At 44.6% G+C, this 18,659-nt stretch overlaps 1 protein-coding gene across 5 annotated transcripts in view; it reads left to right on the forward strand.

Annotated features, from left to right (window-relative positions):
* The window catches only part of GLIS3 (GLIS family zinc finger 3), a 489,852-nt gene that overhangs the window by 458,666 nt on the left and 12,527 nt on the right, over positions 1-18,659 (forward strand). The gene's annotated exons all lie outside the window — the stretch shown is intronic.

The following is an 18,659-nucleotide window of genomic DNA, read 5'->3' on the forward strand; positions in this document are numbered from 1 at the left end:
TTCCTCTAGAAGGTTGGTCTCTGCTACTGTTGTTGATCGAGCTTCTCTTGGTCCATTTTAATGTCTAACCCGTGTAGGACCACCCTCTTTGGCAAGATGGGACAGATCCGCTACGCTAGGGTTTCTTCCTGACCCCTGGCTCAAGCCTCCACCCAGAAATCTGGTACACGGATCGGTCCTGAGGATCCTCAATGGATATCCCCCCTCACAAACATGAAATAAGGATGGCCCGTTGAATCTTTGAAGGATCACCGAGGCACGCTGGTGCCACAGGCGGCATCCCGATCAGATAACACAGCTTCAGTAAGCCACCGGCTCTCTCTCCGGGGTACAGGGTCTTTCCGAGACTGCTGAAAGTGCCAGATCCCAGAGCTGGAAGCAATTATAACCCTTTTGTCGATGGCGCAGGTCCCAGTCCTGTCACCAATCTCTGCAGTGGCAGCTGGTCTCTCTCGGGCAGTTCTGGTTCAGGATCGCAGAATTCAGGGCCCCTCCGCAATGGGGTGGTTCAGATTCAGGATTAACAACTGCCATGTCTTTAGTCCACACGATGACCAGGGCTCAAGAACTCAGATCATGGGAGCTTCTCTCTGGTGTGTGTTTGTTCAAAACTAGAGATGCAGGAGCTCTTCACCAGGAGGTGTGGGTCCTGGCCGGCAGACCAGGAGAGTCTGTCCCCGTGTCTCTTCAGTCAAGGAGGGGCAGACAGGGGAGAAGAAGAAGATTCATCAGTAATATCGAATGTTTTTTCTTATTGAACCTAATTTTTTTTCTTCAGTCAGTTTTCGAACCAGTGGTACTAGTCAGATAGTGAAGGTGTATTGCTCTGTGATGATTCTTGCACGGGTCCCAGTAGCTTTGCCAACACCACTTTGCTCTCACAAAACTCCTGGGAGATAGGAAGGCACCATGGTGTAGCGGAAAGTGTTTGGGTCTGGGAGTAGAGAGATCTGAGATCTAGTTCTGGCTCTGCCCCTGGCTCGCTGTGGAATTTTGAGAAAGTCACTTAACCTCTTTGGGCTTCATTATCCTCACCTGTAAAATGTGGCTAATAATAGCCGCAGCCCCCTCAACCCAAAACTGTCCTGAAGGCAGAGGTAATGCCAGACTGCAGAAAAGGAGAAATATCAGAGCCCGGGGGGTAGATTTGGGAATCATTCATTCATTCATTCATGCAATAGAATTTATTGAGCGCTTACTGTGTGCAGAGCACTGTACTAAGCACTTGGAATGTACAATTCGGCAACGGATAGAGACAATCCCTGCCCAATAACAGGCTCACAGTCTAAATGGGGGAGACAAACAGCAAAGCAAAGCAGAACAAAACAAAACAAGTAGTCTGGTGTAGATATCATCAAAATAAATAGAATCATAGATATATACACATCATTAACAAAATAAATAGAGTAATAAATAATATATACAAATATGCGCAGTGCTGGGGTGGGGGAAGGGGGAAGAGCAGAGGGCGTGAGAAGGGGGAATGGGGAGGGGAGGAAGAGCAGAGGGAAAGGGAGTGCTCAGTCTGGGAAGGCCTCCTGGAGGAGGTGAGCTCTCAGTAGGGCTTTGAAGAGCAGAAGAGAGTTAGTTTTGCAGACGTGAGGAGGGAAGGCATTCCAGGACAGCGGTGGGACGTGGGCCAGTGGTCGACGGCGGGACAGGCACGAATGGGGAACCGTGAGGAGGTGAGCGGCAGAGGAGCGGAGTGTACGGGGTGGGCAGTAGAAAGAGAGAAGGGAGGTGAGGTAGGAGCGGGCAAGGTGATGGAGAGCTTTGAAGCCAAGAGTGAGGAGTTTTTGTTTAGTGCCGAAGGTTGATAGGCAACGACTGGAGGTTTTTGAGAAGGGGAGTGACATTCCCAGGCGTTTCTTTAGAAAGATGATTCGGGCAGCGGAATGAAGAATAGACTGGAGTGGGGAGAGACAAGAGGAAGGGAGATCAGAGAGGAGGCTGACACAGTAATCCAGTCGGGATATTATGAGAGTTTGTACCAACACGGTAGCAGTTTGGATGGAGAGGCAAGGGCGGATCTTGGCGATATTGTGAAGGTGAGACCGGCAGGTGTTGGTGACAGATTGGATGTGTGGGGTGAATGAGAGAGCAATCATCCTCAAAGAGATGGTAGTTGAAACCATGGGAGTGAATGAGTTCTCCATGGGAGAGTGGGGGACGGTGAACAGAAGGGGACCCAGAACTGAGCCTTGAGAGACCCTCACAGTTAGAGGGTGGGAGGCACAGGAGGATTCTGCAAGAGACTGAGACTGAGAATGATGAAATGAGGTAACTCCTGTGAAAGTGCTTTGGAAAATAAGCAACACTGCAAATTCAAGGTACTGGGGAGAGGCAGATATTATCCGTTTTATAAGATGTGGAAGCTAAGACCCAAAGAGCCGAAGTTATCTGCCCCCGTCAAAGGATAGGCCGGGAAAAAAAGTTGGGACTGGAACTTTGACTGTGAGCCCCATTTGGGACGGAGAGTGGGTCCAGCCTGATTAGCCTGTATCTTCCCCAGCACTTAATACAGTGTCTGGCACATAGTAAGTGCTTAACAAATATAACAATAATAATAATGATAACTCAGGTCATGTCCCACATTTTTGCCTTTAGACCAGGAATAAGTCAAATAATATTGTTATCCCTAAAGCTTAACAAGTAAAAAAAAAATCAGTGTTGACAAACAGGCAATCTTAAATTTAAATGGAAACTCATCAGTGGGAGGCAGAGAGGTTTTGAGTTAGGTGAGCAAACAAAGAGATAAACTAAAGAAGGAACACAGGCAATCACCCATAATTGAGCCTTGAGAGACTCCCACGGTTAGAGGTTGGGAGTCAGAGGAGCAGTCTGCAAAAGAGACTGAGATTGAGAATGATAAAATGAGATAACTCATGCGAAAGTGCTTTGGAGAGCAACCGATGAGTCATATTTTTGTTTATATACTACACCATACATGTTCTAAACTCTGGCCATCCCCATTTTATCAGCAGATAAACTGAGGAATGATAAAATTAATGACATTTGTTAAGCAGTTTTTAAAAAGGCATTTGTTAAAAGCTCCCTATGTGCCAGGCATTGTACGGAGCACTGGAGTAGATACAAGCTGATCAGGTTGGACACAGTCCATGTCCCACATGGGGCTCACACTCTTAATCGCCACTTTACAGATGAAGCAAGTGAGGCACAGATGAGTGAAATGACTTACCCCAGGTCTCACAGAAGACCGGTTGGGGAGCCGGGATTAGAACCCAGGTCCTTCTGCCTCCCAGGCCTTTGCTCTAGCCACTAGACAAAGCTGCTTCTCATTTACAAAGTGTTGAATGCTATACTAAGTGTTGGCGCGAAATTCAAAGACATCGAATTTCCTGGCCCACAGCAGGCTCACAATCAAGAGGCAAAGAGGACAGACACTTGGAGAAAAAATAGCAGTGTAAATTCAGCATAAAACAATTCAGCAATAACTGAGAATAGATTAAATAATAGAGTAATAGAATATGCAGAAAGCAGCATGGTCTAGTGGAATGAGTACAGGCCTGGGAGTCAGAGGCCCTAAGTTCTGATCCAGGCTCTGCCACTTTCCTGCTCTATGACCTTGAACAAGTCACTTAACTTCTCTGGGCCTCAGTTTTCTCATCTGTGAAATGGGGATTCAATACTTGTTCTCCCTCCTCCTTAGACTATGAGCCCCATCTGGGACAGGGGCAGAGACTTGTGGCTGCTTACTACTCCAGGCAAAACAATCTTTGGCATAAACAGTGCAACAGGGTCATCTTGTATGTACCCCAGCACTTAGTATAATTCTTTGCCCAAAGTAAGTGCTTAACAAATAACACAAGCATAATTATTATATAATTATATTATATTATTATAATTGTTATTAGTAGTATCATTATTTATCATGTGATGATTCCAGGGGTCTTCAGTCCTAAAAACAGGCAAAAATAGCCACCGGAGTCACTTTAATGTTGGTATTTGTTAAGCGCTTACTCCGTGCAGAGCACTGTTCTAAGCGCTGGGGTAGATGATACAGGGGAATGAGGTTGTCCCACGTGAGGCTCACAGTCTTCATCCCCATTTTACAGATGAGGGAACTGAGGTACAGAGAAGTGAAGTGACTTGCCCACAGTCACACAGCTGACAAAGGGCAGAGTTGGGATTTAGAAACACCCAGATCCTCATTAGCCTCCACTGGGTCCTAAAGACCATCACTTCTTCCCTCCAGAGACAGGCAGGATTTGGGGATCCCTGCCTAATGTACCCCAAATCTTTGCTCCCTTATTATTACCACCATCCCCTGTTTAGAACCTAAACATCTTCCTGAAGGCAAGGGGATCATTTAGGAACTAGTCTCCCATCTCCCTCCATGGCTGGCTACAGGAAGCTTATGGATAAAGGACTTCTTCCTCTTCCCTCAGCTACCCAGGTCTGCACATTTCCCTGGCACCCAGAGCTTCTTCTCCAGCCCTGCCCAGGCAGACAGAAAGATCAGAGATCTCATTACCTTTTAATAGACTTCTTGCAGGTATTCATAGCATATTCATTTGGTAACAAATAAACAGAATTTTGCTCCACGCTGTCTTTCCCTATCTCTAATACTTTTCCCCCTAGGACATGTTTTACTTTCCTGTTGGCATCCCCGGGTTTGTGTTCCTCTAGTTCTTTCCTCATGGTTTAGTGGAAAGAGCACGGGCTTGGGAGTCAGAGGACGTGGGTTCTAATCCCGGCTCCGCCACTTGTCGTCTGCGTGACCTTGGGCAAGACACTTAACTTCTCTGAGCCTCAGTTACCTCATCTGTAAAATGGGGATTAAGACTGTGAGCCCCACTTAAGACAATCTGTTTACTTTGAGTCTATTCCAGTGCTTAGAACAGTGCTTGACACATAGTAAGCGCTTACCAAATACCATAATTATTGTTATTATCATTATTTCCTTTCATCTCTTGGGTTGTCCCAGGTTTCAGTCTCATCCTTTCTGGGTCTTTCAGATGCCAGGGTAGATCTGTGTCATTTCTCCCCTTCAGGGCAGGAATCTCGTTTCTCTGAAATCCTTTTCTCTGGACCCCAAACATTTAGGGCATCCTAACCCTCTGGGATCACTTCTCAGATGCCCCCCCGATCCCTGTATCCTTCCAGGGTCACAAGCTCCAGCCTTTCCTGTATCCTGCTCTCCTAAGATCATGGCTCCAACTTTCTCTCCCCTCCCCAAGATATCTGAGGATTTCCTTCCCCCAACTACCTGATCCCATTATGTCCTCCAGTTAATACCATATAAAGCTGCCACTAAAGTTAATGTCATCGTAGCTGCTCAGTTGAACTCCCTTCAGGGCGGGGCAATTAGAAATCCATCTCATGGGTTCCTTCTCCCTCTCCTGGGAGTGGGGGGCTAGTTGGAGTGACCACCACAAATTGTCTTGTGGCTGTTTACTACTCGAGGCAAAACAATCTTTGGCATAAACAGTGCAAGCTTCCCAGTGGTCTAATTGGTGGAGAGGCTGGTGTCTGCCTGCACTGTAGGAGATAGAGCTTGGAACCATGATGATGAGCAGAAGAATGATGTTGGGGAAGTCACAGAGTCCCCCCAGTCGCCATCATATACACACACAAACGCTGACAGTGTTTGACACATAGTAAGGGCTTAAATACCCTCAGCAGCAGCAGCCCAGGTGCTCAAGGTCTCAGAATGCTCTCCTCCTTCATTTATCCTCAGACTCAAGACTTGATGCATCATTATTGACAAAGAGTGTGCATGTACTTTTAGGATGTACAAAGGATTCATGTAATTCTGTGTATTTACAACTACGTTACAGTGAACCTTCAATAGCCTGTAATTAAGGCCAAAATGAATTATATGACTTTTTTTAATAGTATCTGTTAAGTGCTTACTAGGTGCCAAGCCCTGTTCTAAGCTCTGGGGTAGATACAAGATAACCAAGTTGGACACCATCCCTGTGGTACAGAGGGTTCACAGTCTTAATGCCCAATTTACCGTTGAAGCACAGAGAAGTGAAGTGATTTGCCCAAGGTCACACAGCAAACAGGTGGCAGAGCTAGGATTAGAACCCAGGTCCTCTGACTCCCAGACTAGTGATCTCTCCACTAGGCCACGATGCTTCTCTATGGGGCTTCGTAATAAACACCACCTGGCGCTTTTGGAAAAAAACCCAAAAAATTTAAAATACTCTATGGACATCTCTTTTTGAAAATAACTATTGTCTTTATTATGGTGGTATTTATTGTTTCCTATTTGTCAAAGCATTATGCTAAGTGTTGGGGTAGATCTAAGCAGATTAGTCACAGTGTTTCCCGAAATGTGTGCCTTTAAAAGGCAAATGTACACTTCCTGATCATTTCTCATTCAGTAAGGAGGAACCAGGATGGGAACTCAGTTCTGCTGTTTCTGCATCTAGTGAGTTTTCCTTTGGTCTACTGTAGCTTAGTGATTGTTAAGCATTTGGATAAATTCTCATTTTTTTCAATTGAACATCTATAACATTGACAAGCTCCCTTTGAGTGGAACTGCTAAGGCAATTTCTGGCTGGACATTGGAGTCGATTGGTTTTAAATTTAAACCAAAGTATAACTCTTTTAAATCACATGATAATAATAATAATAATAATGGTATTCGTTAAGTGCTTACTCCGTGTCAAGCACTGTTCCAAGCACTGAGGTAGATACAAGGTAATCAGGTTGTCCCACGCGGGGCTCACAGTCTTAATCCCCATTTGACAGATGAGGTAACTGAGGAACAGAGAAGTTAAGTGTCTTGCCCAAGGTCACACAGCGGACAAGTGGCAGAACCGGGATTAGAACCCACACCCTCTGACTTGGAAGCCCGTGCTCTTCCCACTAAGCCACGCTGCTTCTCTAACGTGAACCTGTTCTGCCTCTTGCCTTTTCATCTTTGTGATCGTTTTCCTGCCCAGAAAAGCTCCCAGATTTTGCCTGGCTTAGTTGCTCCAGAGTAGATATTTTTAAATTTTGCTATGGTACCAATGGGAAAGCTATTTTCAGATTTCCATCATGGACCCTAACCAACTATTCATGGCCCATTACCAGTACAAAGTAATATCTTGTGGTATATGCCAGTATAATTCATGTGCTACAAGTGACACAGTAAAGCAAAAGCACCGTCCACATCTTTTACATTCTCTCTGGCAGCCCCACTAATTAGAATTCACTGATGAACCGCAAGCGACGCTCTTTACTTTGCTGGGGTTAATTCTCAGCATTTCTCCATCATTGTACTAAAACCAAGTGTCTAACGAGAGTTAAAGATATTTGCTCATTTTCTCTCCTTGAAGAATATTTCTCTCATCTCTACTGATATCCATAGAGATTCCTGTGCTTGAAAAAAAAAATGAGCCTGAATCATTCTTTTTACTTAGGTTAATAATTTAAGAAATTCCTCAAAAGCAATGACCACAACAAAGCTCAAATCCAAAAGCATAGTTTTTCCCTGGTTTAAATGCAGAAATGTGGCCAGTGCAAGATGAGTTTTTGCACCACGGTAAGAATCAAGGAACGGCCCTGGGGATTGGCAGATATAAAATGAAAGCTCGTTGAGTCATGTAAAAAGTTGTTTCCGAGTTCTCCCTTCTTGTGTATTCAATCAATAGCTATACACACACATTTGGTTATTTTGGAGCTCAGCTGGTGTATTCTAATTCAACTCTACCACATGGGTTTGGAGATTGTTTTTTGAAATATTTTTTCGTAAGAGGCAGGTGGGGGTTAAATTTCCTTGCCCATGTGAAGTGGCACAGACACTGACAATAACAAAATTGACAGCCCTACAAAGCCTTTAATTTATCTTCTCTCTTTTCTTACAAAGGTTAAATAAAATAACCTATAAGTCTTGGAAAGTTCAGCTGGTGAGTCAAAGTGATTTGCATAGTCCCCAGAGTTCATAGCAAGAGTTTCACCAAAACTAGGTTCTCAGTTTCCCTTCTGAATATCTGATGTCTTTCCTTAGGATACTGTTCCTCCAGTGCTCACTCTTAATTTTTTTTTTCTAAAGTTCCCAGTAACCAGCACAAAGATTTCAATCATCTAAGGTCAAGCCATTAGATTGCATTAGAATACCATGGAGCTACTTCATCAGTTTTGTCTGTTTGGAATATATCAGGTGGCTGTGGGAAGCGGGAGCCGTCTCTGTTAGTCTCTGTCTCCTGCAGTTCATAACCTGCCTTCTCGTGATTTAAAAGGCCGTAGCTATAGCCACTGAACTTTCAGCTCAATCTGCGACCAAACAATGGTGACATTTTTCTATCTCAATATGTAGTCTTAAACTTGTCAGCTCAGTTTAAATTGGCTGTACCAAGAAAGAAAGGGTTTGGGAGCCAACATGCCTTTTGAACAAAGCAAGTTGTAAATGGTTTCCTCTGCTGAAAGCCAGAGCATCTTACAAGCTCATGGAAATCTCGGAGTGTTAATACTTAAATAGAAATGATGTGGCAGGCCCATGTTGACTAATCTTATACTCTATCAGCCACTTCCATTGTGCGGCCCTGTTTTCCAGAAAGAATGCTGCAAGCTATTGAGGTGACACGCCTGGCTTCTGGGGATATGCAGTGTCTGATTTTGTAATATTGCAACCTTTTTTTTAAAAAGCTAGTTTTGTAGGCAGTAAACAAGGTCTCCTTCTAAAACAAACGTAGTCACATCTGCAGTTGCCGTATGGTGAAATAGGAAGTTTGGAAGCAACCCTGGTCATATGAACGTGGAAACGTCCAGGAACTGGTTTGAGTCGTACTACGCCTTCTTTTGTAATCTCAGAAAGACAAACAGCATGGCGTGATCGATTTGTACACCAAAAACCGAATGATGCATGTCGTGGAATCCTGCCCAACAAACAGTAACCACAAGCTGAATGAGAAATCATGAGGTGGGAAAAAAAAAAATCAATGTGCCCTGTGATATTAATCTTAGTTTTGCTGCTAATAATCATTACTAGCATAAATGATTATCATTATCAATCGAGCTGTTATAAATGCTTCTACTAAAAAGCAGGTTGCATGAAATTCTAACCAGGGCTTGGTAATTCAAAATGATGATATAAGATCAATACATCAAGGCTCAGAGCTTTGCCAAAAATCATTTCCTTTACTAGCATTTTTAATATAGGCCAACAAGGGGCTTGTTGTAGAAAATGGAATTAGACATGATTTGTGATTAGCAAGTGTATTAGAAAGCCTATGCTTATCCCATGATCTGGGTTAGTAATGGGGTCCTAGCCTCCCATCCTCAACTAATCCATTTTTTTTCAGAGGAAGTAGTTCACAAAAATTTTACTACTCCTGCCTGCTGGGCTTTGGGATTTTTTGAAACAAGGTTGCCCAGGAGACAGATCATAGGACTGGGAGTCAGGAAACCGGGGTTCCAGTTCCAGAGTGTGAGCCCCATGTGGGACAGGGTCTGTGTCCAACCTAATTAATTTGTATCTACCCCAGCACTTAGAACGGTGCTTGACACATAGTAAGCACTTAATTATACTACCATAATTATTATTATCATTATTATTATTCTGACAACGTGGCCCGCTTAGCCTAAACAGGTTCATGTCATCCGATGAACCTTCCCTAATTCCCCAATCTTGTTCTAGCCAAAACAAGTATTGCAAACATGCAGTATGGTAGAACCCAGTGTCCGGGGTCACTAACACGACTTCAGATCAACCTTTTTTGGAGCTCCTCCAGTGTATAGAAAATGCTGCTTCATTTCCGACGTGAGAACAGATAATCAATCCCAGGAGTTAATTCCTTTCCAATTTCCTTTTCAGTTTGGGATTCTTGACAGGGTCGGATAAGCAGCTGAGTTGGGAATTCCTCTCCATCTCCAATCCAGCCTCCGAATCTCAGACTACTTGCGCCCTCATAGTCAGGGACCCTTAAGATGAAGGCCACAGTGCGGTCTTTGAGAAGTGAGATTCTGCATGGGGAATGAGATTCTTCTAGTCAGTAAAGAGCATCGATGTCCAAATAGCAAAACTTCCCACTGCAATTTACCTCAATCAGCGTGGCTCAGTGGAAGGAGCCCGGGCTTGGGAGTCAGAGGTCATGGGTTCGAATCCCGGCTCTGCCACTTGTCAGCTGTGTGACTGTGGGCAAGTCACAACTTCTCGGTGCCTCAGTTACCTCATCTGTAAAATGGGGATTAACTGTGAGCCTCACGTGGGACAACCTGATTACCCTGTATCTACCCCAGCGCTTAGAACAGTGCTCTGCACATAGTAAGCGCTTAACAAATACCAACATCATCATCATCAATCAATCCTTCGATAGTATTTATTGAGCACTTCCTGTGTGCAGATCACTCTACTGAGCACTTGCTCTCATGACTTGGGGCAACTTGCTGCTTTTTTGGCATCCTGTCTGAGGTTTTGTGAATTTTCAAGTGTGTAGGTGTTGGAGAGCTATATCTGGTAAGACCACTTCTAATAATCTTGAACACAGCATTGACTAGGATATGGAGAGATATGTCTGGTAAGACCATTTCTAATAATCTTTAACACAGCAATGACTAGAATATGGTCCTGATCTCTGTGCATTATTTTCAATGTGGTTTTAATAAAACAGAGATTAGCCAGTCACGTGTAAACAATACCTGGGTTTGACATTTGTTTTTTTCAGTGGTTTGCTCTGACGAAGCCTACTGTGTCAAATCATATGTTGTGTATGACATTACATTTGCTTTTTTTTTTTTTTAAACCTGAACACAAACAAGGACCTGGAAAATGCAAAGTGGAAGGTGAGGTGAGGTTCACTGTCCTTGGGCTGTGGAAATGATGACCAGGGCAGCCACCGTCAGTTAGGTTAGGTAGAGAATAAGTTTAGAGAGGAAAAGGATTTACAGTCCATAGTTATAACTTTTATTGTATTTATAAACATTTCATTTTGTTCGGGAAGTAATGTCATCGTGCCAGAAAGTAACTGCCTACTTAAGTCCGGAACTCATAAATCTTAAGCTCTAATGACTAGGGCTCTTAAAATCAAATTAAGTGCATTTGAAATAATGGCATTTACAGCTGCTTAGTTTGAATCTTCAGGGCTGATCATATTAATGGCCACTATGTTTTGTAATTCCTGTATGTGCAGCTGGAATTTTCCTCATAAATATGATAAGAAATTTGGTGGTTTAGGGGGGACAAAAGATCTGCATAGTGATGGGTGGTGGTTATTTAAAACAAAAACAAAAATCAGAAACATCTGGATTACTGGTAATGAGCCCAGTGTGTTAAACAGATGAGACAAACAGAACTGGGCAACAATTGCCTTGGGCTGCACCCACCGAGATCATTTAGACTCGGTGTTATATTCCTCAGCGACACTCTGATTACCTGATTTTTTCTTCCACTTGGTTGATAGGAATTACACTTGCTCACTCTCCCATTTACCTGATCCACAAGCGTTCTGCCTATCCTCTAGCCAGCCAACAGGTATCTAGAGTACCCAGCGTCTCCCTCCATTCATCTTTCCATTTATCCTCGTCCCCTCAAGGATTTACAAGGGATCGATTTGACTCCATTAGGGCTGGAGGGAGGAGACGCGATAGGGGACAATGCCAGACCGGACCAAGGCAATCTGCAGAGGGGCTGGGTGGTCCAGGGCCTCTCTCAGCCTCAGAATAGCTCAGCCTACCAGCGTCATGCTGCCTCCATCCCCACAGAGCACTCTGAACAAGGAAGGAGTCATTTTCTTTTGTGCTTCCCAACCATGGGACCACCTCTAGTATGCACTGGGGGGTTCTTCCCCCTCCAACTGTCGCCTTCAGAAGCGCTCCCTTAGCCGTCTCAAATCCAAGCTGAAGGGAACTCTAAGCCAACGGCAGAGCAAGGCTGCAACGGCTCCGTTCTGGAGAGGGAATTATACCGCATCGTACATCAGACCGTTCTGATAATACGTGTCTGGCCCAAGTCCTGGCCTAGCCTCGCTTGGCTCTACAGTCCACTGACATTCATTATTCTGTGTCATTAGCTCTGCACTTTCGCGGGCACCACAGAATTGAGGAAATGATTCCAAATACCAAAAGGAACTCACTTTCGCCTGAAATTGCCACAGAATAGAAGCGAGCAAATGTCTTTGGCTTGATTTCTAGGAATTCATTCATTCATTCATTCATTCAATCGTATTTATTGAGCGCTTACTGTGTGCAGAGCACTGTACTAAGCGCTTGGAACGTACAATTCGGCAACAGAGACATTCCCTGCCCAACAACGGGCTCGCAGTCTAAACGGGGGAGACAAACAACCAAACAAAAGAAGTATAATTCCTCAATCCTTTACTTGGTTAATGTAAATCTGGACATAATCCTTCTTTTTAGGCTTTGGGCACTATGTGTTGTGAGAACAAGCAGATTTCTGCTATTTTGTAAACAACTGAAGAGTAATTTGAGAAAGAGTTCATGTTGGGTTCTTTCACTTTGTTGAGAGCTCATCTTCAGAGCACTGAGATTCAGAGTTTCCCAAACCAAAGCCATCCTAGTAGTGTTGGTATTTGTTAAGCGCTTACTATGTGCCGAGCACTGTTCTAAGCACTGGGGTAGACACAGGGGAATCAGGTTGTCCCACGTGGGGTTCACAGTCTTAATCCCCATTTTACAGATGAGGGAACTGAGGCACAGAGAAGTTAAGTGACTTGCCCACAGTCACACAGCTGACAAGTGGCAGAGCTGGGATTCGAACTCATGAGCCCTGACTCCAAAGCCCATGCTCTTTCCACTGCGCCACACTGCTTCTAGTAGGCTTTGCATTAGCACATTAGCATTAGATTTGGGGGTCTCGGTTTCCTATTCTGTAAAACAGTAATTGATTAATGATTTTTATGATTGTGCTTTGGGGTTCTAGAACTTTGTCCCACTTTCAATTAGAATCCTTTATGGCAGCCCCCTCAAAGGAGTTTTAAGAAAATGAATCAGATGGAATTGATCTTAGCGTAGAGGGACAATGAGTTATGTTCCTTACAGAATGGAGGAAGGAGTTTTACATTAGAGCGGTCCCGGTTACTAAAGCAGTGCTTTCTAATGTACTTCATCCTGTTGCAGATAAGCTTGTAATGAAAATTCTTGTGAGCATCCCTTCTGATGTGCTTCTGACAGGGGGGAAGTACTAAGGACAGGCGCATGCCTGTCTCTGGGCTCAAACCACCCATGCATGAGCACGCTTAGCAACGTGTCTGCACCGGCACAGTCAAATCAAAGATGGCAGCCCCAAAATTCATGAAGCAGGCATTTGAGGAAGCTAACCAGGGTATAGTGGCCTGCCAGAGGACATGCAGAGAGAAGCTGGCTTCAGTCCTCCTGTTTTAGTAGGGGGCAGAAACCAAGAAAGCATGTCCCTTGTATGTTGGTCAGCATTCTGAGTGTTCAATAAACATCAAACGGGAGTAACTGTTTGAAAAAGGCATTGGGTAAAGAAGCTAAAGAGTGTCTTAATTTTCCTTTCTGAAAATTGTTTCTGCCCTGGACAATTATATTCCAAACCCTGGTCATTCCAGACTAGCACAGAACTTCTCTGTTCCACTAATCTCTGGTGACACAATTTACCTAAATAAAACAGTAGGCTATGTCAGGAATTAGGAGAAGCCACCCCTAACCATACCCCTAGAAATCAGGGCTTAAAGCTCATTTTATCAGGCAAGATTGCACAGTTTTTCAGAAATGCAGCTCCAGCTGGTACCAGGTGTAGACAGATTGAGCTGCATTGTATTACTAATTCCCAACCTGCATGGAACCTTTTTCTATTACACCTCTTCCTTATGGGCTGAGGGAAAATAGAATAAGACCATCTAAATTTTGTTTGTCACACTCTGAACCTTTGATTTTCTAAGAGGTGAAGCTGGTTCAAAAAATAAAGGATAAGAAAGTAAGTGTAAACGTGCAAGGGCAGTGTTCATATCTTTAAATATTTTATGAGATTTTTATGTCTGTCCCATTAGAGTGGAAGCTCTTTGTAGCCAGGGAACGTGTCTTGTGCCTCTGCTGTACCTTTCCAAGTGCTTAGTTTAGTGTTTTGCACCCAGTGGGTCCTCATTAAGTACCTTTATTGCTACTATCGCTAATCAGTCCTCAATCAATTTTTCTTATTATTAGTACTTGTACTTGAAGCTTTAAAGCAACACACTTGTGTCCTAAGTATTTTTGGATTTAGAGTTCTTTAGGCCTTTGATATTTTGAGAATGTATTTCTCAATTTCATGTTATTTCCATGCACACAGTTTTAAAAGTTGAATTCACATAAATACTCAAGTTGTATCTACGGGAGGCTAAAATGTGTTTAATTTCGGTCGGTGTGTTTTTTCTTCAAAAATAGGACTTGTTGACTTCTGGACCTGAATCTGCATATGAGAACAGGGTAGAGATGTTCTGAAGCGGGGGAGGAGAAAGGATTGGATTGCTCAGTAACTGTGCTGGTGAAGCAGCGTGGCCTAGTGGTTAGAACCCAGGCCTGAGAGTCAGAAGGACCTAAATTCTAATCCCAGCTCTGCCACACTGGTCTGCTCTGTGACCTTGGGAAAGTTGCTTCACTTCTCTGTGCTTCAATTACCTCATCTGTAAAACGGGGATTGAGACTGTGATCCTCATCAGGAACAGGGACTGTGTCCCAACTGACAACCTTGTATCTACCCCAGCGCTTAGTAATAATAATATTGGCATTTGTTAAGCGCTTACTATGCGCAGAGCACTGTTCTAAGTGCTGGGGTAGATACAGGGTAATCAGGTTACCCCATGTGAGGCTCACAGTTAATCCCCATTTTACAGATGAGGTAACTGAGGCACAGAGAAGTTAAGTGACTTGCCCACAGTCACACAGCTGACAAGTGGCAGAGTCGGAATTCGAACCCATGACCTCTGACTCCCAAGCCCGGGCTTTTTCCACTGAGCCACGCTGCTTCTCTAGTACAGTGTCTGGCACATAGTAAGCGTTTAACAAATTTCATAAAACAAACAGAACTAGATCTGGAGAGACTATGATCAGCTTGATGATGGAGTCGCCCTCCCACCCAGAATGACAGATGAGCTTTGGTCCTGAGAGCTTAGCGAGAGGAAATGGTTATAATCGATCGATCAATCAGTAGATGGCATTTTGGAGTGCTTACTGGATGCAGAGCACTGCACTAACCACTTGGAAAAGTACAGTTCAATAGAGTTGGGAGACACGATCCCTGCCCACTTAGACTTTTCTTTCCAGAGGGAGAATTAGACAATAAGATAGATTACCAATGGAGGAGAAGTGGTACAGTATAGGGACATGTACATAAGTGCTGTGGAGCCAGGGTGAGTACCAGTGTGCTTAATGATGCGATGCAGAGGGGAGGGTGGGGAGGAGAAATGAGGGCTTAGTCAGGGAATCCTTCTTGGAGGAGATGTGATTTTTAGGAGGATTTTGAAGATGGGGAGGGCAGCGGTCTGTTGGCATTGAAGGGGGAGGGAGTTCCAGGTCAGAGGGAAGACATGGGCAAGGGGTTGGCGGCCGGATAGACAAGACCGAGGTACAGCGTGTAGGTTGGTGTTAGAATAGTGAAGTGTGCGGATTGGGTCATAGGAGATCTGTGAGGTAAGGTAGGAAGGGGAGAGCTGATGGAGTGCCTTAAAGCTTACAGTGAAGGCTCCTCATTTTCTCTCCCAAAATTCTCCTCCGCCTAACATTCTCATCCATGCTGACATCATCGCTATCCTCCCAGTCCCTCAAGCCTGCAACTGTGGCATTATCCTTGACTATTCTCTCTCCTTCTAGCCGCATATTCAGTCAGTCATCAAACCCTGTCAGTTCTTCCTGCCAGAACCCACCACCAGCCTCTCCACTTTCCAGTCCATACCCAGCATAGCACTGTTCTCCCCGTCTTGAAGGCCTTTCTGAAGTAACATATCCACCCTCCAGGAAGCCTTCCTTGATCATCTTTCTCGTCTCTCCATCCTATTCCCCACCCTATTGTCAGTTCGACGCTTCACTGTCACCTAAGCCACTGGGTTCTCAGAACCTACTGTCGCACGTACACACGTTATTATTGCTTTCCCCTACCTGTAATTTGTTTTAACGTCTGCCTCCCCCCTAGGCAGTAAGCTCCTTGAAGGCAGGGATCATGCCTATTCATTCATTCATTCAATTGTATTTATTGAGCGCTTACTGTGTGCAGAGCACAGTACTAAGTGCTTGAAAAGTACAATTCAGCAATAGAGACAATCCCTGCCCACACCGGGCTTACTGTCTAGAAGGGAGGAGACAGACATCAAAACAAGTAAATAGGCATCAATATAAATAAATAGAATTATAGATATATATACATCAAAACAAGTAAACAGGTATCAATGTAAATAAATAGGATTATAGATATATACACATCAAAAGAAGTAACAGGCATCAATACAAATAGAATTATGGATAGACACATATATACACAAGTGCTGTGGGGCGGGGAGAGGGGGGTAGAGCAAAGGGATCGAGTCGGGGCGATGCTGGGGGGGAGCGGAAGAAAAGGGGGAGCTTAGTCTGGGAAGGCCTCTCGGAGGAGGTGAGCCTTCAGTAGGGCTTTGGAGCGGGGAAATGTGATTGGCAGATTTGAGGAGGGAGGGCGTTCTAGGCCAGAGGTAGGACACGGGCCAGGGGTCAATGGCGTGACAGGCAAGAACGAAGCACAGTGAGAAGGGTAGCGGCACTGGAGGAGCGGAGTGTGCAGGCTGGGATGCAGAAGGAGAGAAGGGAGGTGAGGTAAGAAGGGGCAAGGCGACGGAGAGCTTTGAAGCCAATAGTGAGGGGATTTTGTTTGATACGGAGGTTGATAGGCAACCACGGGAGATTTTTGAGGAGGGGGGGTGACATGCCCAGAGCATTTCTGTAGAAAGATAATCCGGGCAGCAGAGTGAAGTATGGACTAAAGTGGGGAGAGACAGGAGGTTGAGAGGTCAGAAAAGAAGCTGAGGCAGTAATCCAGTCGGGATAGGATGAGTGATTGTACTAACATGGCTGGCAGCGGTTTGGATGGAGAGGAAAGGGCGGATCTTGGCGATGTTGTGAAGGTGAGACAGGCAGCCTTCGGTGACGGATTGGATGTGTGGGGTGAATGAGAGAGCGGAGTCAAGGATGACACCGAGGTTGCGGGCTTGCGAGACAGGAAGGGCGGCTGTGCCGTCCACAGTGACGGGAAGGTCAGGAAGAGGCCTACTAACTTTCTGTACTTTCCCAAGTGCTGAGTAGACACTCAGTGAAGCTTATTATTGATTTATCAAACAGTGGTCTGTGCAGTGTTCCCACTGGGACACTGCGTGCGACAAGTAAGTAGGCAGACAGGAATGCGGCACATTGAGAAATCTGTGCAAAGGTGATTGTTTTATGGGCAGTACCCATTAAGGTCCAAAGTGATCACAGCATAGGGCCATTAGTGCTGGCGGCAGGGGCAGGGCTGATATTTTAAGAATCCCTTCCCTTCACTTAGCTTTCCATACCCTGGGTGTTTGCTCTCCTGCTGTTGACAGGTTTTTGAATGTTGATTATATTTTTTTCCACTTCTTCCGCTAAAGAGTTCCCAGGACTCTGAGCCTGGGCATTTCTACAGAAAAGAGAGCCCTGCTTTGCATCCTGATCATTTAGGTGTGAAGTTTTTGAAGAAGTTGAACTCTGAATTCCCTTTCCTTTTATAGAGCATAAAACAATAAGTGAATCTGTTGGTTCATCAGAGGGTTTTGCCCAGTGCTTCCCACTTTCCTCTCCCCATCTTTCTCTCCCCCTTGATCTCCATCCCTCCACCCTCTCCACAAATAGCAGTTCTTCCATCCTTTATTACCAGGGCAATGAGAGAACGAGATGCAGTGCCAGCCTGTGGCTTTTAGTCATAGATGCTATTACCAGATTGCTCTAAACTGAGAGTATGATGCTGTGAAGGGGCACAAATGGAGAGAGAGAGCAGAGCAGTGTTTTCAGTATGTGTCTGCTCCATGCCAGCTGGCTCTGAAAGCTGAGGATGGAAATGGTTCTGCTTCTGGTAACTGAGCTGACTCTCTCAACTGTAAACTTTCCCAGTGCAGTCCGTTGCAAGTAGAGACGGCAGTTGCTTAAGTATACTTTTTTTGCAAAGCAAGTGCAGAGTGCTGTCAATAGAGATGTGCCTAATAGAATTTTAAAGGCTATTGTTTTCCTTTTTTAGTACAGTAGTTGCTTAAATGTCAGTTGTAAATAGCTCAAATGCTTTGCAAGCTGGTTCAATTCTCATCCTGAAAAATCTGTCTTCCAAACACAGCCTGTGAGCTAGCTGTTCCTTCAACACCCACATTTGAAAACGGCATTAGGGAAGAGTTAATTTCACTCCATCTTCCAAACTAGGAAGTAGAAATGACCCCTTCAGGGGTGAGGTCTGAGATTATCGGCTGAAATGACAAGCAATAAGCAACCAAAACTTCCTTCCCCTTCAGGCGTGGCATCTTTCTGCCCTTATAATGAACGGTGAAATCAATGAAGGAAAAAAGGGTGGCTTGCATGTGAGATGTATATGCTACTGAAATGATCTTTAAGTTGGTGTAGGGGAAGGCGTTCCAGGCACAGAATGCCTTGTGTGGAATTTAGCAGAAAAATGTGCGGTGCCCTGGCTGGAAATAAGAGCGTATGTGAATCAGAAAGTTGGTCAAAAGAATATCGTCACATGACTCTCTATGCTATTTTGAGCCATTTCACAAGCCTGA

The sequence above is a fragment of the Ornithorhynchus anatinus genome, chromosome X5 (assembly GCF_004115215.2).
Source record: "Ornithorhynchus anatinus isolate Pmale09 chromosome X5, mOrnAna1.pri.v4, whole genome shotgun sequence".
NCBI classification, from domain to species: Eukaryota; Metazoa; Chordata; class Mammalia; order Monotremata; family Ornithorhynchidae; genus Ornithorhynchus; species Ornithorhynchus anatinus.